Here is a 25,510-nt window from a genome sequence, read left to right as displayed (position 1 = left end):
AATTCTGCCTAGTGCTCGGTTGGGAAAAAGCCTTTCCATATTTCACTTGCTGCTGAAGCAATCCAATTTTCTTGTATTACCAATCTTGTGTTTACATCCATCTCATGAAATGTAAGGGCTATTAGAATTAAATCAGATTCTGTGTGGAATGGAGCAGATTCACATCAGTGACAACCAGGGAGAAAGAAAGAAAAGATAATGACACGACAGAGACGGAGAGGACTCCCCTGGAGAAGGCTAATGGCATGTCCTTCCCCACGGAAGGAAGGCTAGGAAGTCCCAGATTTATTGCTTCACTTCACTGATAATCAAATGTGCAATCTATGTTTTGATTCCATGGGGTTTTCCTTATGGATTTCTTTTTTAATTCTTATAATTTCCTTTTTAAAGCCAACATCTTTACATTTCAAAGAAGACAAATATTTAGCCACAAATATTTCAGATTGAATGATATTGTTTTCATTTGGACATTTTATACACACTTATAAGAGTAGATAAAATATAATAATGAACACCACTGTATGTGCTTTAATGCACATATATGAACTGGTGGTCAGTGTTACTTCATGATATCATCAGTTTCTTTCCTCCCTGGAATGTTTTGAACCAAATACCAAATACCCAACATAGAGACATTTATAGATTTACTATTCTGCAAAATATATGGACTCTGATTCCTTGATACTCACAATACATTTCCTTTCTTCTCCAAATTAAACACACTTCCTAAATGTATTCACAAATCTCCAGCATACACCATCCTTCTCTCTCTCTCTCTCTCTCTCTCTCTCTCTCTTCTCCTCACTCCTTCCGCACCTCCTCTTTGCTTTTTTTCTCTTTCTCCAGGCCCTCTCACACTTAAAAAAATTTTTTTGGTTTCTAGTGGGATACAAATAACATACTACTATTATCTATGGTTAATATATCATTTGTCTGATTTTTTTCTTGAAAATTGCATTTGTTAAAATTAAGTAGGCTGTTTGTTCTCGAGAGTTTCCTAGATCATTGAATTTTCAGTGTACAAGCACTGTATTGTTTCATGTTTATTTCATTAAATGGCAGAAGATAAATCAGTAGCTATGTCCAGAGGTTAGATCAGACCAAAGCCCATGATTAAATCAGTATTGCTTCCCAGGAGATGTTGTGTATTTCCAAGAAGGGTACATAATATCTGGACACTGCTCTTTTTGGAGTGTTTCTAGCTATCAATGATTTCTAATCCATTAATTTAGCAGGTAAAACAACAAGGAATTATAGCTGCTCTTCTATTCTTTCAGTTGAAATACTTCTCTATGGAGAAACGTCTCCTCATCAGTTGTTTACCCTGGAATGCAGTCTGTGTAAGGTAAACAAATGCCTGAATCATTCCTTTTATTTGCCAGTTCTCAGAATAACCAAATAGCTTCCCTATTGGCCTCATCAATAGTCTTCGAGTATTGCTGTGAGCGCCCTAACAGAAACATATCTGACATTGTTATCCACTGCAATCATCATCTGCAGAGATGCTCAGCTGGGCCCTCCATGCCCTAGTGATCTTTGGGGGCATGGGGTTCCTGAGACCCCCAAGTTGACGTATTACAAATTCTTGTCTCAATATGAGAGATGAATTCAAAGCAGAGACAAAAGTAGGGTGTAAGGTATGAGGGCTGAAAGAGATTGAATCAGAAATTGATGCAGGTAGCCTCCCTCTGCATGGAGAAAGGGGCGTCTTCCACAGCTGCTATACCCCACAAAATCCAAGACTCCCTTGTATTGTACAGGGGGCGCTGCACTAAATAAGCATACAAGTGGGGTAGAGTTCGAATGTGGCTTAAGTACGTGTGATTTCTCAGGAGCTCTCGTGGCACAGTCACACAGAATTCAGCACAGACATGGTTGCCATGCTGTCTTTCTTGTGTGTCAAGGAGGAAGTGAGGCACAGGTGTATAATGGTAATATGTCCAGCCTGTAGCCTTGTTGGATCAACATATATAGCGGTGGGGCTTTTGTATTGGGTGATGACAGAAGATGCCTAGAAGTCTCCCAGCTCTTTTGTTCATTCACTAAATAGCTCCTTGCTAGCCCATACCAATGCGAATCAATTTCTATGGAGTTGCCTCATCAGTTCTTTGGACATAAATATCCTAAACTTTGACAGGTTCTTTGCTTTCTGCTATGCCAAATTTTCAGAATTCTCTTATACACTCTCTAACTCCATATCTAGAACCATACTTTTATCTAAGAAGTTCATTTTCACTTTTGTGGTATCAAGTATATACTTTATATACTAGTAGGTCTTTAAATATAAAAATATATCATTTGTTCACATCGATACTTTCATTTTGAGTTGATCACACTTTTAGCCCTTTGGTATCAGCCCACTTGACAATGTCATCCTGGGCAGGAGAATAAAGAACTTACCTTGAAGAACTTATTTTTGCTACATTGATAGTTAGAAAAAAAATAAGCCTGGCTGTTTTTCCCCCTTGGATGAAGGTGAGGAAGAGTGCCAGGTTGCTAGGCTGTTTTTCATGATATGGGACTAAGACCAGCTTACCTTCTGTTCAGTCTCCAGAGCTCTATTTAGATTATTCCCTATACTACACACAGAGTTTACAATTGGTCTTGCTAGGGTGAGTCAGGGTCTGTCAGATAGTTTTCTAAAATGCAAATAAGTAACTGGTTATTTAAATATGAAAGGAATATTAGTATCCTAAGAGTAGCACCAATCCCTTTATACCAGGCTGAACACAGAGGTATATAACAATTTGAAGCATATTTATATATGTATTACCTGACACTTCAGTAGATATGTTTTATGTATTTATTTATTTGGTTCTTTAAGTTTTTTTTTATTGGAAAAGCAGATATACAGAGAGAAGGAGACACAGCAAGAAAGATCTTCTATTCACTGATTCACTCCCCAAGTGGCTTCACCAGCAGCAGCTGAGCTGATCAGAAGGCAGGAGCTAGGAGAATCTTCTGGGTCTCTGACTTGGGTGCAAGGACCTCAAGGCTTCAGGCCATCCTTGACTGTTTTCCCAGACCCCAAGCAGGGAGCTGGATGGGAAGTGGAGCAGCCAGGACATGAACTGGCACCCACATGGAATCCAGCAGATGCAAGGGGAGGGTTTAGCCACTAGGGTACCACACTGTGCCCCTAGTTATATATTTTAATATATACTAAAGCACACATTTATATACGGATATTTTAGTAATACATATCAATGTGTATATCCTCTCAAAATGAAAAACCCACTATCAATACGATCTACTTTATTTTGTAACAAAAGGCACAGCAGTTTCAGATAATTGCCTGCTCTAGCTGCTACAGTATGAACAATGAAAAAGATGTTTCAAGTTGTTTTGTAGATCTGATGTTGTTCTTGAAAGGAATATACAAATGAATGTGCTCTAAAATCACTCACATCAGTTTGGTTCCATGTGCTACTGCCGTCAGCTATGCACAATTAGTGTATTTTTCTACTATCCCTGGATTTCCAATATTTATTTGACAGTTATGGAAACCTGTATATAGTTTAGAAGGGAAAGTGTTTAAAGAAGTCATATGCTAAAAACTGTAACATGTATTTGCACTCTGTCTCTCTTGCCTTTAAAAAGAAAACCTCTAAGGGGCAACCATTGTAAAGCAACAGCTAAAGTCACTGCCTGGAGGGTCAATATCCCATGCCGGGATTGGTTGGCATCCAAAACGTGCCAGTTCCAACCCAGCTCCCTGCTGTTACACCTGGGAAGACAGTGGAAAATGGTCCAAACCCTTGGCACATGCACCCACGGGAGAGACCTGGGTCACCTCCAGAATCCTGACGTTCTATCATCCCTGCTCCAGCCGTTGTGACCATTTGGGGAACAGATCAGTGGATGGAAAAGAGCTCTCTCTGCCTCTCTCTCAAATAAATAAACCTTTTTAAAAGCCTATAATTTCTCTTTCTAGTGCTTACTCTTTATTCGCTATTCAAGAGGCTGAGAGACAAAGGGACAGGCAGACAAACAGAGTTCCCCAAAACTAGCACATATCCCAAATGGCTGCAATAGCTGGATTTGGAGCAGGGCAAAACTCAGAGCCAGGAACTCAGTCGTGGGGGGCAGGGACTAAAACACTTGAACCCTAGTCTGCTGCCGACCAGACTGCATGAAACCAGGAAACTAAACTTGGAACTAGGTTTGCTGCATATAACTGACACCCTCGAATAGCATAATATTTGTCCAAATACAAGGATTTTTTTCCCTTAACTAAAAGAAGTCCAGAGGAAGACTGTTGAGAGAATCACAGTGTTATGTACAAACCAGTTTGTTAGTCTGTTCTACTATCTTTAGCATGTAACTCCTCTCTTTTAAGCCATGACATGAAATATCATAGCTGCTTGAGACCATTTTATTACAAATCAACCATATTCAGAACAGCAGAAACAAGAGGACAATTTATTCAAGCTGAGGATCCCAGTCAACCCAGAAGTGATGCTAGTTGGGCCAGAATTTGGTCACATGTCCATCTCTCATAAGGGGGACTGGAAAATATTTGCTCTTTTTTGGATTCATTGCCTATTCTTGCCACCAATAAATCAGAGTTTGTTGCTAAAGAAGAAAAGAAGAATACCCAGTGGGAGAGGTATTTCTGCTACAATATATTTGCATTTTGACATATCTTTCATTCACATTTTGCATATTAACAGTGATCCTCCTTATACCACTAATTTCCTATATAGACCTTTGATAAAAGGTTATCAAAATGTTGATTTGAAAGAAATTTGATGATTCTCATATTACAAATCTTAAATTTATAAAGATGAATAAAGTGTTACTAAAATTCAATGTTTTTCAGAAGCCCTGCCGCTTCGTATACAGATATGTAAAAACTGACGCTTCAAGTGTTAATCTTCCCTCTTTGGGGAAGATTGGAAAGGAGACCCTATTCTGATATGATATAGTAGGTCTTTTACCTGCCTTCTGACTGAGGTTTCAAAAATTCTATAATCATATTTTTGGTATTTTTATTATTATTTTACAAGATACAGTTTGGTAATCTAGTTATAATGCTTTAAGAATCTCTTTTCCTTCTGATGTGTCCTAATGTTTCAAGACTTCAAGATCCATGAAATAATATGATGGTTCTATGATAATTTAAAAATATTTAGACTAGGAGAATCAAGATGGGTAAGGAAACGTTTATGCGGACAGAAAAACATTTAATCAGGATGCAGCAGAGAGGACATATTTCAGGAAATAGGAAGGGACAGAACAACAGCAGAGGGGTACCTGGAGACTGACCGACACAGGAAAGCAGCGGACACAGCAGTGTGGTGTTGCAGAGACTGATACTCCAGCACGGCGATCTAAACTCCAACAGATTCCGGAACGCCACCAACAACCAGGTGGGAAGGGACTTTCACTGGGAGCTCGGGAGGTGAACCCAGATAAAGAACTGTCCGTCCTGCTGGTCCGTTTGATTTGACCAGGAGCAGTGACAGAGCAGCAGATCTCAGACAGGCAGTGTGAGAACAGAGTGAATTTCACAGCCCAGTCAGCCCCCTAGAGCTGAATTGGGCGCCATTTTGCGTGAGGAGCAAAGGGCAAGGGAAGGGATGGAGCATGCGCTGAGCTGGGAGTGAGCTCATTTCTGTCTCAGTGAACTGCAACAACGTGGCATTCTACGGGTTCCACCTAGGACAGGTCTGGGTAGCCCTTGGATCTGATGGCCAGCAGATCAAGAACTGTAGTGGTTGTATATCAGGCGCCATTTTGGGCACTGTGGCAATAGCTTTGGGACTGCAGGGGTCAATAGTGAACTGCGCATGTGCTGATCTCGCGAGAACTTGCTGAGGTCCGTGATTGCACTGGTCGCACAGGAAAATAATACTGACTCTGGCAGCGTACCAGTCAAAATAGGTCCGTGTGGCACCCAAACCTAAAGTCCAACAGGTTCCGGCAAGATCAGCGCCACCAAAAACCTAATTATATAGGACACCTGGTGTCTCTCTAATCCTGGGACCTGCTCCACTGGAAGTGGGAGAAAGGTTGCAGTGACAACAGTGCAGCCTCAGCACGGTATCACAGGAGGTGGAGAGTGGTGAGCCAAGAGCTGGGGCTGTGGAGACCACGGTGGAAATCTGACGTAAGAACCCAGACCTGGAACTTGCTGGAGGTTGTGGCACAATTGGCTGCAAGGAAAAAGTTGTGTACCAACCGCAATAAGTAAAATCGCATTGTAGACCTGTGGGTAACAAAGCTTAGAAACCTGCCCCAAGGAATTCAAGACTCTGTTAACCAGAAGTACAATGAACAAGAGCAAAAGAAGAGACAAAGGCACAATGAATATTACTGAAGATCTCCCTGCAAAGGAGCAAAACCCTATGCCAACCTCAGAGTTAACTGAGGAAGACATCGAGAAAATGGGGCACACAGAATCCTTAAGACTCATTTTAAAGATTCTGATCAACAGTGAGAAGCTCATGCAAGAGTTCAAGGAATGTAAGGAAGCAATAAAGCAAATCAAGGCTGGTATATCAGAAATTAGGAACACAGTGGAGCAAACTAAGAGTACAGTGGAAAGTCTCCAAAACAGAATGAAGAAAGCAGAAGAATCTCAGAATTGGAAGATATTTCTTATCATCAGGGGGAAGCAAACAAAAAGCTGGAAGCAGAGCTGGATCAGGCCAAAAAAAGTATTCAAGAATTGAAAGACACTATTAAGAGGCCAAATGTAAGAGTTATGGGAGTCCCAGAAGGTGCAGAAAGAGAAGCTGAATTTGCAAATGTATTTAATGAAATAATAAAGGAAAATTTCCCTAATCTGGAGAAAGAATTGGGAAACAAGTTCCAGGAGGGGCACAGAACTCCCAACAGGCTTGATCAAAAGCGATCTTCACCAAGACATATGATAATCAAGCTCTCTTCAATCAAACATAAGGAAAAGATCCTTAAATGTGCACGTGAAAAAAATCAATTGACATATAAAGGAATGCCAATTAAGCTCACAGGAGATCTCTCACAGGAAACTCTACAGGCCAGAAGAGAATGGAGTGACATATTCCAGATTCTAAAAGCAAAAAAAATTGTCGGCCTAGGATAACATATCCAGCAAAGCTTTCTTTTGTCTTTGAAAATGAAATAAAATTCTTCCACAGTCAAGACAAGCTAAAAGAATTTGCCTCTTCCAAACCTGCCCTACAAATGATACTTCAAGTTCTCTTGACAGAAAAGAGGAATAGCACCTACCAAAACCAAAGGCAAATGTGAAGAACATCCCACTAAAATGACAACAGAAGACTAAACCAATGAACAACCCATTCCTAAAATGACAGGACCAAAGTAACACCCATGTATATTAAACTCTGAATGTAAATGGCTTAAGCTCAAGCAAACATGATAGATTAGTAGACTGGATTAAAAAACAAAACCCATCTGCTTATTGTCTGGAGGAGACACACTTCAACAAAGATCAGTGGAAACTATGTCACATGGGTTTTGTTGTTTTCTGTTGTTTTCATCTCTTCAAAACACTTTCTTCTGATTAAATCAGTCAGTGACTCGTAGATCATGCAGTGGCATCATTTTCTTCAAGAAGGTTCTTGATTTTCATTTCTTCAGCTACACATTAGTCATTTAATAGCATGTTATTCAACTTCTTGATGTTGTTAATTTCTTTTTTCTTCCACATGTTGATTTTGTTTTGTGGCTCTTCATTTAAGGGGATGTATAGTAGCCGTGTAATGGAGACTGTCATATCTAGTAATATGTCATTTAACTTCAGGCATTGTAAATTTCTATTTTTCTTTTTATTGTTGATTTTGTATCATGACTTTTCATTTAAGGGGATGTTTAGTAGCTGTGTAATGGAAACTGTCATATCTAGTAACATGTCATTTGACTTCATGGCATTGTAAATTTCTCTTTCTATTGTTGATTTTGAATCATGACTTTTTATTAAGGAGATGTACAATAGCTGTGAAATTGAGACTAACATTCAGATGTGAGGATATAGTGTGGTATGCGTTTCTACTTCCAGACAAAGATGGACTTACAATGAAACTGTTTACTATATCTTGACAATAGGATTCTGGACTCTCTGCCGTTGTCCATGCCCGCAATGATGGACATAAGACTGAGTATGAAGAACTATATGTTAGTAATGATATAGAGGAACTGGGGGGGAGGGAACGGGGGAGGGGATAAGGGAATATGAAACTGTATTATAAAATAATAACAACAATAATAAAATGTATTAAAAGTATTTAGACTGTGCTATTCTCTGTTTTTATCAGCTTATCAGGAGACCTAAAATTTGCTTACTTTTCCCCAAGATTATTTAGTGCTTCATTTCACCACATATTTCTTCGGTGTAAGTCTTCAATGGTAATTTTCTTTTATTTCCCCTTTTAAACATAAGCTTAATAACAAAACTAGTCAACAGTTGATCAGAAGACCTGTAACCACCAGAAAGGGTCTTCCAATATTAGGATGATCAAATCGTAACATTGCTTGGACCGTGTTTCAGTTGTATTTCATGCCGGGGGAAAGAATCAGACAATGTGAACATTACATCATAATGCATTGACATTAGATGACCTAGTGGACCAAACATGAGCTTTGCAAATCTCCTAGGTGCTTTTCACAAAATAATTTCCAAGATCTGCTTTGTCTGTGAAGAGCAAGGCACAAGGCACCTCATTTATTGTTGGCACACCTTCAAGGGCAGAATAGGGATTCTGCGCTTGAATGTGCACATCCCCACACAAAGCCTTTGTCTCTCTCAATTAGAATGTGATTAGCCGTGGAGATGAGCCCAAGAGCCTGCCAATGGCCACATGAACAAACTCCCAGGCCTTTGTTCCTCTCCAGAAAACAGACACAGGAACCCCTCTGCCAACTGAAGAAATCCAGCTCTGAGTAAGCAGAAATAGTTTCCTCTTTTCAGAATGACTCAGAACAAGTACAGATGACAAACTGCCTGAGAACTCCAGGTGTGTTTCAGGTGCTCAAGGCAGTGGAGTTGAGCTTCAGATGACCCTGCTTTGCATAAGACATAGCCAATATTTGGGTCAGAAGTCACACAGTTACAATAGGGCTACCCTGGATTTACCTCTTGTTTCAAATTCTGTATTCTACAATAGAGCAGTTTTCTGCCTCATGTGGTTGTAGGTCAACAGCACATGTTATTAAATCCTCTGAATATGAATTTATGCATTAAGTAAATAACGGAGGGGAGGTTATGGAAAGTATAGATAGGCTATGAAAATTCTTAAATATTCTTATCTGAGCATCAGAAATATAAAATTATTTGCAACACACTCTGATGCAAGGATCATTTAGGTATCTGAGCTAAGTTACATTGCTGTCTTGAGCCTGCAATATTACTAACAGTCCTATGAGGTAAAACTGTGAATCTACTCCAGGATAAGTTCAAAACTGAGTTGCTGTACAGACTGTGCCTAACCACATGCATTATAAATTCCATATTTCAAGTTTGCTGGAAGTGAAGGATTTCATTCACTTGTGCACGTTCATTTAACCCACTGAGTATTTCCAAGTTACGAACAAAAACAGTCACCAAAAAAGGAGCTAAGTGAGGAAGAACAGAGAAAATCTATCAGGAAGCCTTCAGTTACCTTCTGACTTACTATAGTCTGTGAAGTGCTCAGCAGAGGTTTGGTATGGGAATAAAACAAGAAGAAAACACACACCTTGTTTATTTTGATGTCACAATGGTTATTCTGCAAACAGGACTTTCTGGGACTGGAAAAGGCAGTTAACAATCTAGCAGATAAGAACCATGTTGCATTTATTTTCTGGCCTCGTAAACTGGCCTATGAAGTTAACACCTAAACCCTAAATGATCTTTCTGGAGTATAGACCACAGAGTTTGAAAACTAAGTGTATGTTCAGATAACATACGTTTGTGAAAATAATTGGACTTTCATGACATTACCTCTGTGACCTTAATTACTCTGTATTTTCTTTCCACCAGCCAACATAATATTTGTGGAAGTGTATTGTTCAAACAAATTTTGTGTACACTCAAGCTCTGACGTCCAGGGAGCAGCACCATAGAGACACTTCTTATCTGCTGGGTGCCAGGGAGATAGATTTCCCCTGAAGAACTGCTCATGATATAAAGGGGCCTGCTCTGTTATCATTTTTTTTTTTTAGTTTAGAAACAGTCTCCTCTAAAATATGCCAATACCAGCAAGAAAGGAGTCAGAGAAGTTCCTCTCTAAAAACTGCTCAGTGGCCATTCAGCTTCTTCCACCCCTCTGCCGGTGGTATTCTACTGTGACTCCCATCTCTGCGAAACATTCACCAGCCTGTTTCATGAACACTTGAATGTGTCCAAGCAGAGAACCTCAGAACATTTCAGTGGATTAACTGAATTCATGATACTTATGTGTAACCAACCAGAAGGAGTCACATCTTTTATCGTATACCTTTAAAAAGTCCGCATTTCTATGTTGTGCCTGCTTATTCAATCTTTGAGTTCCCACAATATATTATTTTTTTTCTGACAGAAACCTAGCATAACTTTTCCAGGTTCCTTCTTGCCAACAGTTTCAAGGATATTACAGATTACTGATTTGGAAGGGTTCATTCTGTTTAAGAATGGCAAGCAGGAGGTTGGAGAGAAACAGCAAAACCAGAAAGCTTGATCCGTGAACTAACAATGCTGACTCAGGCTCATCTACCGGAGACTGCACCTGAATCATCTCCATCCTTGCTCTGTGCTGGACACTGCAAAGCGCTTGATTGCGGTCACCACATTTATTCTCCTGAGCTTCTCCTTGGGGTAGTTGGTAACTCTTTTCAACAGATTTTTTAGTTATCCAGATACAAAACCATTTTAACTTGAAAGTTCAAGTCCTAAACCCTGCATTCCATGATGCCCCAGGACTTTCTGTTTTTAAATGAAAGCATCTTTTAGGGCTCAGAGAGAACAGCATTCCAGAAACTAAAGATTTTTGTCTACTCTTCCCTTTGGAGAGCAAGCCTTTCCTTAACATATACCTAAGCAAAATACAAACATTTTGTTTTTGGTACAAAAAGTGAATGTTTTGAGCACTCATGTTCATGTAATTCTCACAACATTTTTCACATTTACTATTATTATGGTTATTTTTGCATGTAATACTTTTCTCCCTATAGTAACTCCTGGGGATTATCGAAGTATGCCATATATTTTCATATAGTCCCTAAGTAGCTAGCATATAACACTTCATATACAGAACTCAACAAATACTCAATACATAATTGCTAAATACTACATGAAAACAGATCCAACAGTCCAGAAATCCCTTCTTGGCTATGTAGCTTTCTTGATTATGATTTGCCATTGGTTTTAGAGAAAGCAATATATTTTCAGACTTGCCTGCAGGGGACACATTATGTACATGATGCCACAGTGTCATGTCCCTCAAAGATTACTTGATTTCAGAGCACATCTGTTGAGTTCAATTCCGAAGTCTTTGTTATAATATTAGACATTTTCATAGCCCTAGGGAAACTAAAGTACCTCTTGAGGGTTAGTTATTTAGTTAGTTAGTTTGGAATAAAAGCAGTCTATGCATGTAACAGCTAGAAAAGGTAAAGTGATTAGAAAAATATTAGTTTCCCTGAAATCATAATACAGATAGAGGATATTTATCCTGCATCATAGCTCATCATCAGATACATTATTCCCATTTGAGATTTGCAATGACTATGTTGTAGCAATCATTATTATCCCCATATTATGAGCGAGAAACCTGTGATTTTGAGGTTGTAATTAAGTTACATGACTAGCAAGTGAAAGAATAATTTGACTATCAACTAAATGTTTCCCATTTGCAGGACTTTCTCAGTGCTCAGGAATAGCAGGTCCCTAAGCTTTTGCCAGGGATTTTCTGTGCATGACTCAGGCATCAGCAGCAGAGGTCTGCTTCTTGAGTGGCAGTGCCAGAGGGAGAAGCAGGGGATGTGTCTGCCAAACACTGGAGTTACAAAAGCCTAATCATGACAATGAAGCTGTCATTTCACAGGCCAAGAAAAGCATCACAATTCCATTGGGAAAGCCTCCTCTAACACCCAAAACATCATCTAGTCCAGCCAGGTACAGCAGAACAGTGAGTGATGGTGGGTTACAATGGACCAAATAAAAGTATTTGTTGTTAGCTGTTACAAAGAGCAGGTCTTATCTTTCCAATCATAGCGTACTTTTGGTGACAGATGAATGTCGACTGGGGTCGGCTATCAATGAAATGCTCACTCCTACAACACATTTGAAACATAACTGTTGAATCCCTTGCCAAAAGATATCAATGTGATTAAGTGATACTTAAACCATCACAGCACAAAAAAACCACATGTATATTTTCTTATTTTTCTAATTGCCATCTTACCCCCTGAGTAGCTGAAAATTGAATACAACATTTCTTCATATTTGTCCTCAATACAGCTACAAGGAAGAACATTTGCATTAATTTTTATTTGACCATTGTCTAATGGTTCCATCTGTTACTAATTTATAAGAAATGTAGATTCTTGGGCCCGGCGGCATGGCCTAGCGGCTAAAGTCCTCGCCTTGAAAGCCCCGGGATCCCATATGGGCGCCGGTTCTAATCCCGGCAGCTCCACTTCCCATCCAGCTCTCTGCTTGTGGCCTGGGAAAGCAGTTGAGGATGGCCCAAAGATTTGGGACCCTGCACCCGCGTGGGAGACCTGGAAGAGGTTCTAGGTTCCCAGCTTCGGATCGGCGCAGCACCGGCCCGTTGTGGCTCACTTGGGGAGTGAATCATCGGATGGAAGATCTTCCTCTCTGTCTCTCCTCCTCTCTGTATATCCAGCTTTCCAATAATAATAAATAAATCTTTTTTTTAAAAAAAGAAAGAAATGTAGATTCTTGACATTCAAATGTATTTTATGGAGATTGGCAGCACTGAGCATTTTCCTGTTTAGATCACTCTCTCAGGTTCTTGTTTTCCTTACACAGACAAGGCCTACACTATTGATCTTATTGAAGCATTGAACTCTCTTGCAATACTGAAAGCCAATTACCTCATATCACACTGTACAATAAATTTTAGGATGTTCTTAGCCAGAGGAGTCAGTCAAGTACTTTACAGAAAATAGACTATAAAGAGTGTTCTTGCCTTACTATAATCCAGTCAGGTCACATTTTATGAGTGCTCGTTGCCAAGACTTTGATAAGTGTGGGAACCATGGAAATACATTATGATCAAATGAATGTTGCCTCGAAACACTGATGATTCATGCTGTGGACACCACCCATGGTCCATTAAAATGTATCCTGGACTTCTGTCAGGTGGGCTCTCCACAACAATATCCTAGACACAAATGTAACAGCATTTGTGAGGATGAGTTATCCAAAATAAATGACATGCAAGTCACCAAGATTTTCCTAGAATTAAGGAGATGGCATCACAAATTGTACTTTATCCTAGAACCATATTATTCAAATGAATCCCCTGAGTTGTAAACATTAAGACACTGAAGCATTTAAGATAATCATGGTATGAATTATCCTAAACACTTGTGCAACCTTAAGCTGCTTTTCCCAGAACCTTATCTTAGAGCTGGGTCAGAAGTTGAGCAGCCAGGAAACGAAACAGCGCCCATGTGGGATGCCGGATTCACAGGCAGCGGCTTTAACTGCCACACAAACATGGCAGCCCAACAACAATTTCAACCAATGCGATTCAAGGAAATTGATGAGATACAGTCAGGGAGAAGTAGAGATCCAGTAACACACAAAAACCCCAGGGTAGAATATCGTCCCTTGACCACCACAGCTGTGCAGACAGGATAATCCTGGACCAGGAGGACCTGCCTCCTGTGGGGAAAATGAGCGTAAAGGGACCCCATCAGCTTGTGTTACTGCAGTATCTGTGACTGAAGAATCCTGCAGTCCTCACAGGGCAGGAGCCCAGCTGAAAGAATGAAACATTTTTTTTTGTTAAAAAAACTAATGCATGCCATCAAAATACAGTATATTTGATAACATACGTAATAGTTTTAAATTCTTTATTATATTTAGGAGTGGAAGTTTTCAAGTTCTTCAAAATTCACCAGACTTATCAAATATGAACGGTATTTGAAGCACTTCTTAGTCAAGTGACATCCTCTCAGTGGGACAGCAAAGCTGGCATTGTGGAGCCTTAGCTAGTGCGCAATTGTCACGGAATGTTTTCATCCTGTTTCGTGATGCCATCTTCAAAATGTATCAATTTCCTATGATTTTAGCAAATCAATCCTAAGAAGATGGTTTCTTCTGACAATGTTAGGTTGATCTGCTGCCAAAATTTGCATCATTACTTAAATTATGCTTGTACATATAGTTGGGATGGAATTTTGGGGTTTTTCTTTGTATTTTAATAAAATCTAATTTCTAAAATAGTTATCAAACATATACTAGTGCAAAAAAAACTTGAAACAACAAAAAGTCACAGAGAAGAGTCAAGAGTTACCTGTGAGCTAACACCGATAATCAACGCTTATATTTTGCTGTCGGCCCTTCTATTATTTTTTATATTTCAGGTATATATTTTTACATAAATAGCATTTGTACTGTTACAATATGCACTTTATTTACTTGGCTCTATATTTTTATCAATAAACAAGAATTTTTAATCAAAAAGTAAGAGTTTTCTATACCACTTCAATGACTAAATAGAAATATAACAACGTGTTTATAATCTCATACCTAATTTTTAAATTTCTTTAAATTTCCCCTTTGTAGATTATGCTGAGAGGAGCATCTTCTTATATTAAATTCTGGCCTCATCTCGAGTTATCTACTTAAGCCAGGACCTAAATTGCTATGTCATACTGTATGAACATTTTAAAGGCCTAAGAAATATGTTTTAAAATTTTTCCTTTAAAAATAGATCTCATATTACTTCTCAATGATGCATGAAAGAGTCTGCAGTCTCACATTCTAGGCAATCCTGAGAACTTGAAATTTTTTTTATCTGCAACCATCTGATATATGAAAATAGAATCTGTTTCAATTTGCACATTTGCTATTAATGACCTTTACAATTTGTTATAATGACAGTTTGTAAGTCATTCTTCTGAATGAATTGCCTTTTCTTGACTTGTACACTTGAAAATGCATACTGCCTATCTTGTTCACACAGATCTGCCGGAGCTTTCCAGTTACTCAACGTCTTGTCTGACACAACTTCCCTAGATCGTTGCTAGCTCACCTTAGTTTATCAAACTCGGCTTCCCTTTTCTGTTTGTCATTTGACTTTTCCAAGAATTTCAGACCCAAGGTATGTATTTGCTCATATTTTCTGAATGCTCTTTTGTAATACCATGTGCAGTAAACGTCTAAATCCATCTTAAGTTTGTTGGACGACAAAAGCTAGTATTTTCTAACACTTTTTCAACATATTTGATGTAGACACTGTTTGTTTTTATAGTACTCTGAATCTGCTCGCAAGTAAATAAGGATATTTACTTTGCTTTTTTTCTTCCACTCATTTGAAATATTTTAATCATGCTAAAAACTCTTGCCTGTCTCATGTTTATTTCTAGTGTTTCTATTCTGTTTCACTGATCTGAGTGCCTATTCTGACATATATTACATTGCTTCATATTTTTATAGCTTTTTAACTTTAATTTGCTCAAATCTCTAGAAATGCAAGTTGCTTCTTAGAATTTTATTTACCAAACTGCAATTCTTATGCTTTATCTTTCCAGATTAATTTTAGAAAAGCGTTGGGGTTTTGCAGTCCCAGGGAACCAAGATGGCAGCTGAGTAAGTGTCGCTGGCCACCACCTCCCCACAGGGGGAACGATTTGAACCATTACTCACATGCTTAATCATTGTCACAAGAGTTATGGAATGCAGGTGACAGGCCACAGTGCTTTTTCTTACTGTATTAATAAGTCATTTGAAGAAATCAAGAAGGGAAGAGCTGCAGATGTCAGCTGCCTCAGCCCCAAGCAGCACACCCTGATAGACAACTCGTGCTTGAGACAAGGAACGAGGACTGAATCACAGTGCAGGTTCATGGTGGGAAATTCATCTGGACTGAGTCTTTTTGTTCCAGCTCCCAAGGCCATACCTCTATAACGTAGCTGACTGGTGTGTGTCACTCCTTCATCACACAGCCTCTAGCAGAAAGTGCAGCCCCTTGAAGAAGCAGGGAAAGGGAACTTAAGAGAGCCCTTCAGAATTCAAAGCCTAGTCCACTGGGAGGATACCTCGCACCTGGTAAAGTTCAGAGGTCAGTGGTCCCCATTCAGTGCTCATAAACTGAGCCTCCACACTTGCCTGATGTCGCCAGAGACCTGCATGCTGGTTGGTTGACCTGCTTTCAGCATGTGTCACTTTCAACTTCTGGGGGTTTAGCAGACATCCCTGAAACTCTGTGGATACATGTGACTGATCAGCCTGGTGGCATCTGGGTGCTAGAGACTTGCCTTTGTCATTCTTCTCCAACCTTGAGTTGGGCAGTAAGGGCTCATGGCACTGTCTCTGACATGAACTGTGAGTGCTGCAGCCAAGTCCAAGCCCACCACATGCCAGGTGTTCACGCACACAGTTGGTGCCAGAGCCTAGTCAAAGAGACCCCCAGTAATCCCAACTAGGCCCAGTCCCAGCACCAGTTTTTTGAAGTACTGGCATATGCTATGGCCTAGCCCAGGCTACCCTGCATCCCATCTTGCTCTTGTGCGCACCCAATGGGTGCTACAGTTTAGCTCAGCCTGACCCACCCCTAGACTTGGTCCACACATATTCCAATGTGTGCTGACACCTTGATCAGTCCAGCCCACCCCCAGTCCCAGCTCTCCTGCTCACCACTGGGAGCTGCAGTCCAGCAGGACACTGCCCAAATTTTCCCTATTAGACATGCCCCAACACGTGGATCTTGTGCCTGCCAGGGTGTACTGCAGTCCATCCTGACATAACTCAGAATAATGCTTAAGTGTTTAATATAGTACAAGTAACACTTATAAATATATGTGCATCCAATATTGGTGTCACCAAATACATGGAGCATATATTAATAGACATAAAGGAATAAACAGACTCTGATATAATAATGGTGCAGTACTATAACAACTTGCTTTCTGAAATGGCCAGAATATTTATACAGAAACCCTAAATAAGCAAACAGACAACAAAACGACTACAGTTAAATTTCACCTTAGATCGACTTGACTTAAAATGATACCCACAGAAGTTTTCAATGGTGCTGAATACACATTCTTCTCAATAGCACATGAAACATTTTACAGAATAGATCATATGGTGGGTCACAAAATGAGTTTCTAAAAATTTAGAAGAAAGTCTTGAATTGTGGGGTAGTGAGCACAGCCGTTGCCTACAATGACATTCTATGCAGTCACAGATTCAAGACCTGTGTGCTCCACTTTCAATTTAGTCACATAGTAATGATCTGGGGAAAATAGTAGAAGACGGCCCAAGTGTTTGGACCCTTGCCTCCCATGTGAGAGACCCAGGTGAATTTCATGGCTCCTGACTTTTGCCTGCTCCAGTTCTGGACTTTGTAAACATCTGGGGAGTAAAACAGTAGAGAGAAAATCTGTGTGTCTCACTGATTCTGAGTATCAAATAAATAAATCTTTCAAAAAATTGAAAAGAGTAGAAACAATATCACATATATTTTTTGCTCAAAATACAATAAAACTGGAAATCAATCAACAAGAAAAAGCTTTGAAAATTATACAAATGGAGATTAAACAATTTACTGCCGAACAATCAGTGGACTAAGTAAGAAATAAGAGGTGAAACTAGTTAATTTCTTGACTTGAGCAAAAGTGAAAACAGAACACACCAACATCTGTATGATATTATAAAATCAGTATTAAAAGAGAAGCTGATACAATCAATTTCCTGCATTCAGAAATACAGAGGTCTTAGAAACAATCTAACATTGTCTCCAAAGGAGCTAGAAAAATAGGAAAAGTTAAATTCAAAGAATTTAACTTTGGAGGAAAGAAATAATTAAAACTCAGAAAAAAAGATAGCAATTAAAATATATTTTAATCACTAAAATGGGCCAGTTCTTTAAAAAGGCAAAGAAAATCCAGCACATTACAGCAGCCTAGTGGCTAAAGTCCTCACCTTGCATAAACGGGCATCCCATTTGGGTGGCAGTTCATATCCCGGCTGCTCCACTTCCCATCCAGCTCCCTGCTTCTGGCCTGGGAAAGCAGTAGAAGACTTGGGACCCTGCATCTGCGTGGGGGACCCAGAAGCTCCTGGCTCCTGGTTTCAGATCAGCTCAGCTCTGGCCATTGCAGCCAGTTGGGGAGTGAACCAGCAGATGGAAGCTCTTTCTCTTTTTCTCTCCTCCTCTTTTAGATCTGACTTTCTAATAAAAATACATGTTTTTTAAAAAGTCAGATAAAATTGGTAAAGCTTTAGCTAGACTATGCAAGAAGAAAATAGAGGATTCAAATACTTAGAGATGCAAATGGAAATATTATGACACTATGGAAATACAAGAGCTCTTAGGGAGCTTATGAACAATTACATGGCAACAAATTTGATAACCTAGAAGAAACAGACAAGTTCTTAGACATATATACCGTATCAATTGAATTATGAGGCACTACAACAGCTGAGCAAACCAATGAAGAGAAATGAAACTGAATCAGTAACAACAATAATAAAAATTTCCCATCAATGAAAATTGCGAAGCCAGAATGTGTCACTGCTGAGTTCTACATATTTTTTTCTAAGATTTATGCATTTTCATGTGATAGAAAGATTCTACAGAGAAGGTGAGACAGAGAGAAAAGGTCTTCTGTTTGCTGGTTCACTCCCCAAATGGCCACGAGTGCCACAGCAGAGCAGATCCAAAGCTGGGAGCCCATCTCTTGCTGGTCTCCTATGGTTTCAGGGTACCAAGAACTTGAGCTCTATTGGAAGTAGAACAGCCCTAACATGAACCAGTGCTCACACAGATGCCTGCACCAAGGGCACAGGATTAGCCTCCAGGGCCACCACACTGGCTCCCTATGCCAAACTTTTAAGGAGGAATTAACATGAATTCATCCTAAATTATTTTAAAAATAATAAAATGTAAATGAAGAAAGCCTTCATCACAGTTACAAATTGCTGATGAAAGAAATTGAAGAGGACACCTGGAAATGGAAGAATGTTCTTTGTGAATAAATTTGGAAAAACGATATCACTAACATGCAAGTTTTATTCATAGTAATGTATAGATTTAATGCAATCTCTATCAAAATCCTAATTATGTTTTTGATAAAATTAAAAAAAAAGCTAACATTTGTGTAGAATTACAGTATGTCCTGAACAGTATGGAACCACAGTATCCTGATATTAAACAAGCAGAACAAAGCAGAAAATTTAGCATATATTACAAAATCACAACACAGTAATTACAACATGGCATCCAAATGGATTCATAGGCCAATGAAAAATACAGATTCCAGAGGTAATACCACGCATCTACAGGCAATTGCTCTTTGACAAAGGTGGCTAAGAACATACATTAAAAGAAAAAGAAAAGAGATAATCTGGGGGTGGGGCCATGGCTCAACAAGCTAATCCTCTATCTTCAAGTGCCAAAATCCTATATGGGATGCTGGTTCGTGTCTCAGCTGCTCCACCTCCCATCAGCTCTCTGTTTAGGGCCTGAGAAAGGCCAAATCTGTGGGACCCTGCACTCATGTTGGAGGCCCACAAGAAACTCCTGCCTCCTGGGTTTGGATTGTTCAGCTCTGGCATTATGGCCATTTGTGAACTGAATCAGTGGATGGACAATCTTTCTCTGTGTCTCTCCTCTCTTTAAATCTGATCTGCCTGGCCAATAAAAATAAATAATCTATAAAAAAGGTAACTTTCTTCAAAATGGTGCTGAGAGGGTTGGTGTTACAATGCGGCAAGTTAAGCTTCCACTTACACGTTGGTATCCAATACTGGAGTGGGCAGTTCAGAGCCCACCTACATCACTTCTGACCCAGCTTCAAAACTTTTACTTTTTAAAAATGTATTTGTACGGCCTGCCGCGGTGGTCTAGCAGCTAAAGTCCTCGCCTTGAAAGCACCAGGATCCCATATAGGCGCCAGTTCTAATCCCGGTGGCCCACTTCCCATCTAGCTCCCTGCTTGTGGCCTGGGAAAGCAGTCAAGGATGGCCCAAAGCCTTGGGACCCTGCACCCATGTGGAAGACCTGGAAGAGCTCCTGGCTGCCAGCTTTGGATCAGCGCAGTACCAGCCATTGTACTCACTTGGGGAGTGAATCATCAGACGGAAGATCTTTCTCTCCTCCTCTCTGTATATCTGACTTTGCAATAAAAATAAATAAATCTTTTAAAAAATGTATTTGTATCAAGGGAATTTTATTGAAAGAATCACAGAATAGTTTCTTCACATTTCGAGTTGATTTCAGCTATAAGATCTAGAAATCTTACTAACATGCATTCTTAACAAAAGGCATAAAAGATGAAATATCCTGTATGCTTGCTTTAATGACTTTGCTTGACAAATTTCATCCTATTATTTTCACATGAAAAATAATTTACCAACACTGTGATGCAGCAGAGAGAGATGGTTAGATCCAATGGGTCACCACTGTGAGCAAACATTTTTCTGGAGTATTATCAAAAGTCGAACAAGTGGGGTTGGGCATTTGACACGGAGGTTGAGAGATCATTTGAGATAGCTGAATCTCGCCTGGAGTGTTCAGTACACATTCTGGCTCCACTTGCTAATCCAGCCTCATACTGTCTAGAAGACAGTTGGTAATGGTTCAAGCAGCTCACTCTGCCACCCACATGGGAGGCATGGATTGAGTTCTGTGTTTCTAGTTGTACACATTTGGAGGGTGAACCAAGGATGAAGTCTCTCTTTCTCTCTCTCTGTCTCTCCCGCTCCTAAACTACTCCCCAACTGTGTGTGTGTACACATCTCAAATAAAACAAAAAAACAAAACTTTAAAAAAATCAGGGATTTTTTAAATATAAAAATCAAGCATTTTTGTGAAATGTTTCAAAACGTTGAACCGAAATCTCCAATTGGGAAGCCAATGATTCCTAACTTACTTGTCCTTCCAAAATTGTAACTAAAAGAGGCAGGGAGTTGAGAAGATTGTGCAAAGACCTGTCTTGAGGAGGATTAGATTTTCTACCAGCGTACAGACACTAGGTGTTGGAGCAGCACAGAGAAATCAGCAGATCTATGATTTTTTTCTTGCCTCCAAAACAAGCAGATGTTTAGAGCAGAAACATTCAGAGACTTCACTTGCATGAAAACTGCTCTCAGGCATCATCAAATCACGATCACAGTATATAATTGCTATATATATTAGTTGTGTCATCTCAGAAGCACTCTGTTAATGAATCTGTTTTGTGTCAATAAAATGCCAACAGAGATTAGCACAGTTTCTTTGTCCAATTCTGATCTGCCTCGTTGAGTCATGTGACACAACTGAATGTTGTCAGATATAGAAAGCTGTCATTCTCAAAGTTCGAATGGAAATAAACTAGAGAAAGCCTGTGCGAACCAGCCTGTTTTCTGTGGAATGAGGGCTGTGGACATACAGGATGTTTCCATTGCTACTGCAGCCTTTGCTTCTATATTAAAGGATGAAGAAAGTCCTTTTTTGTGGTTAAAGTCAACTCCATTTGCCATGGCTTCCTTCAGTGACCTTAGAACCTTCTGAAAGATTGGAGGTTTATCTCCCTTTCCTTTCTAAGAACAGAGATGAATCTCTAAGACAGAGAAGGGAAGTCAGGTTCATCTGTGAATTAAAGCCATCACTAGAATTTGCAAAGAGTACTCACAGTAAGGGAACAATGCAAATAATCCAAGTTAACTCTTTTCAAAAGGTATTCCCTCTCATCGATGTCAAACTACTGCTTTGTTGATGAATGTACCCAAATGTACTGTGCTCTTGAATGTTGTGACATTTAAAGATAGATAATAACGGAACGGATATCAAAGCATGCTGCTAGAATCTCACACAAAGTCACAATGGTCACACACACACACACACACACACACACACCCTCTTCTGGGTGAGAAAAAAGCAGCTCAGAGAAAAGTGGGAGATTTAAGTGTGACGGTGGCAACCGTCACTAAGACATGAATCACAAATGCAATTTAAAGTGACCTTCAGCTTTTCCATTTCAACTCATTTAATTGGTAACTAAGATAAAAGATGCAAAGAACACTCTGGAAAAGCTGACACTGGCTATTAAAGATAAGAACTGAGGACTTTCAAATATATTACATGCTACTCATTCTCTTAAAGGAAGAAAATGAAAGTGGAACTCTGAGGTAATGTTGTGCATGAGTCAAACATACAATGATTAAAAAGAATAAACATGCTCACTGACCACAGCTTGGGAAAACTAAAATTCTCATCCTTTATTGTTTATGGCTCCTTTGGCACCTTCTGTCAAAATGCCATGTGAACTCTTCAACCATTTGACCCATCAAGTTCAAATTTTAGATATCTGTTCTATTTCATATTCACATTCAAGTATATTGTATTTGAACAACTATACTGATTTAATAACAGCTTGTAATACTGAAAACAAAATATTAAAACTACATAAATATATATCCATGTAAGTATAGAATGCATATCTTTAATTTGATATTGGACAAAATAAATATTTATAGCATCTAGGAATGCTCTAAATTTGAATTCACAGTCAAGGTTTATGTGGTACAGATTTGGTGATAAATCCTGATGCAGAATAATATGCAAAATATAACTATATATATTTATATATATGCTTAAGAGGACATAGATATATGTATTATGCACAGAGTTCATCTGAACCATAAAGGGATACTTCATAAGACTTCAAGAGAGAAAGAAAGAGAAGGAAAAAGTAGGGGAAAAAAGGGAAAAAGAACAAGCAATTTATATATGGTAAATTCAATACAATGTATAAGATGCTTGTTCTGTGAAAAGCAGTACAGCTTTACTGGTAAACATTCTCTCATTTTTATAGGGTTTTAGAATTTTAAAGCATTTGGCCAAGTTGCTTCAGAGAAATATGAGTATATTTCAAAACATGGATGCATGCTGATTCATTGCCTAACTTTGGGAAAGTCACTTTATCCTTTTATACTTTTATCTTTTTCTTTATACAATTAGACTTCTATATCTTTCCAAGTTAAAATATCATGCTGAAGGATAAGTGGCAAATCTACTGGACCTCTACAAGTAAATATGCTTCATCATCCTAAAAATAATTTCCTTACGTATATTTTATGAAGCGATAGCATAACTTAATATTTGTCCTTCTATTTTCAAGAATTTGTTATGCCATTTCTTCCTTTTGTATTTGCTTCTGGTGCAAAGGAACATATTCAGATACAGTTCTGTTCATCTGAGGTGGTGTTGACAGACACAGAAGACAGCATTTATCTGGCTGGTAGTGCAGTGAGTCAGTTAACATTCTGAACACTGCTGACCTAATCCGGTAACTAATGTATGCCTGAAAGACACTTCGTGAGCTACCATGGGCACTCCTAGCTTTTCACTGATTTTCCTTTCCTGTTCACACCAAACCAAGTTCTCACACTGTTGTACTGCTGAGGCAAGAGACCGCCATCAGCGGTGTTTTTCGTGATAAGAATTTTGTAGAATGTGGTTCCACTGTAACATTCAATATAAAAGGTCAAACTATCCAAGCCTTTGGCTTCCTCCTAGATTCTAAATCGATATTCCACTTTGTGTGTCTCCTCTCTTCTATTTGCTTGCAAGGAGGCATAACCTCAGTGGAAAGTTCTGATGATCCACCAAAATGGCCCCGTTGTCCTTTGGCTGCTTTGCTTGGCAGGGATTGTATTCTCGGTGTCTGAAACCCTTGCTGCTCTAAAACTAGCTCATCAAGGTCAATGTGCCACTGTTAGTGTGTCCTCCAATACTTCTCTGATTCACTGTGTAGGAGTTTATCCTTCATCTTGGTTATGAAATAAGGGTACACTTTGAGTTGCCCTTTAGTATGTTTCCATAACATGAGTACCTCAGAGGAGCAGAGAAACTCTTCAAGGTATTGACTTTCAAGAGACAACAAAGACTTCGATAAGTTTTCTAACGAGTGAATCTCAACAGACTTTTATGAGAATCTATGATGCAATTCATAATATTGTTGCAGAAAGGAGACATTGGCATGGGAATAGGTTATAGAAGGAAGTAAATGATTATGCTCATTTCGTGGTATGTAAATTAAAGTGTCATGGGAAATCGTTACCAGATAGCCTTTCTCCCACTGAGACACATAAGGAAAAGTTCTTAAGCATTTTAAATTATATCCTAAGAGTAGGTAGCATTTATTCAAATGAAATGAGTAAAGATGAACTGCTACTAACGGTGGGAACGCACACAGTCAAGGATAAAAGCAATGAAAAGGGCAAGCACTGTGGGTGGCATGGGAGGCTTTCCTCTTTGGTGCCACCATCCCAAGAAGGTGCTGGCTCGAGACCTGATTGCTCCACTTCTGATCCAAAGCCTGCTAGTGTGCCTGGGAAAGCAGCTGAACATGGCCAAAATTACTGGGTTCCTGTACCCAGGTGGGAGACCTGCAAGAAGCTCCTGGCTTCAGCTGGGCTCAGCCTAAGCCATTATAGCAAATATAGCAAAGTATAGCAAATATGAGGAGGGAACCAAGCAAATATGAAGAGTGACCATGCAGATGGAAGTGTGCTCTCTCCTCCTCTTATCTTTCTCTATTCCTAAAACTCTGGCCTTCCAGCAAATAAACAAAAGTAAGGCACAAAATGAGTTTGAAATGTACTGAGTACATTTCAGCTTAGATGGAGGTATTTTGATTCCTTATTGACACTCCTTATCTTGAGCCTCTTTGTATCAATATGAGGCCAATCATCCCAGGGGTTTGCTGTGAAACCACTGGTAGCATGACTCTGGTTGCCCAATTTCAAAAGATCCCATATAAATACAGTGAGTATTGAACGTTACATACATATTTTTTTTGGCCTTGGCCTACCCAGATATTTATAAATCTATAAAAAAAAGTCACTTGCATAATGAATAAACAATATGATGATATAAGGACTCCTGTTTGAGTCCCCAGACAGTTCGGTATCACAAAAAATGAATGGAGATTTAATTTTCTTCCTATGAGAGATTGAACAACAAAGAATAAACTTTCGGATCTTGTGGTGAGCATGGGCACCACAGAAACAACAGTTCCCGGTGGAACAGCAACCTGTTCCTCTTTCTCATGTTCAAATGTCATGGTTATGCCACGCATATGGATTGAGAAAAAACATTTTAGGGTATTGTAGTTTTTGCTTTGAACAACAACAAAAATCAAAAGCCAGCCATACAGAGATACAAAGATGATATCAGGGACAGATTCTTAAGTCACTGACATTTGAAATTCCCTAAAGAAAAACAATGACAACATCTAAAGACAACAGTGTTGATATCTGAACCACAGATGTGAGCAAACCGGCAGTCACCACACTGGGAAGGAGACAATCATCTCTCCAGTCCTGGGAGGACAGAAGAAGGCACCTGGAATCCAGAGAGTT

This window comes from Ochotona princeps, chromosome 1, assembly GCF_030435755.1.
Source record: "Ochotona princeps isolate mOchPri1 chromosome 1, mOchPri1.hap1, whole genome shotgun sequence".
In the NCBI taxonomy this organism is placed as follows: Eukaryota; Metazoa; Chordata; class Mammalia; order Lagomorpha; family Ochotonidae; genus Ochotona; species Ochotona princeps.
This window is presented reverse-complemented; position numbering follows the sequence as displayed.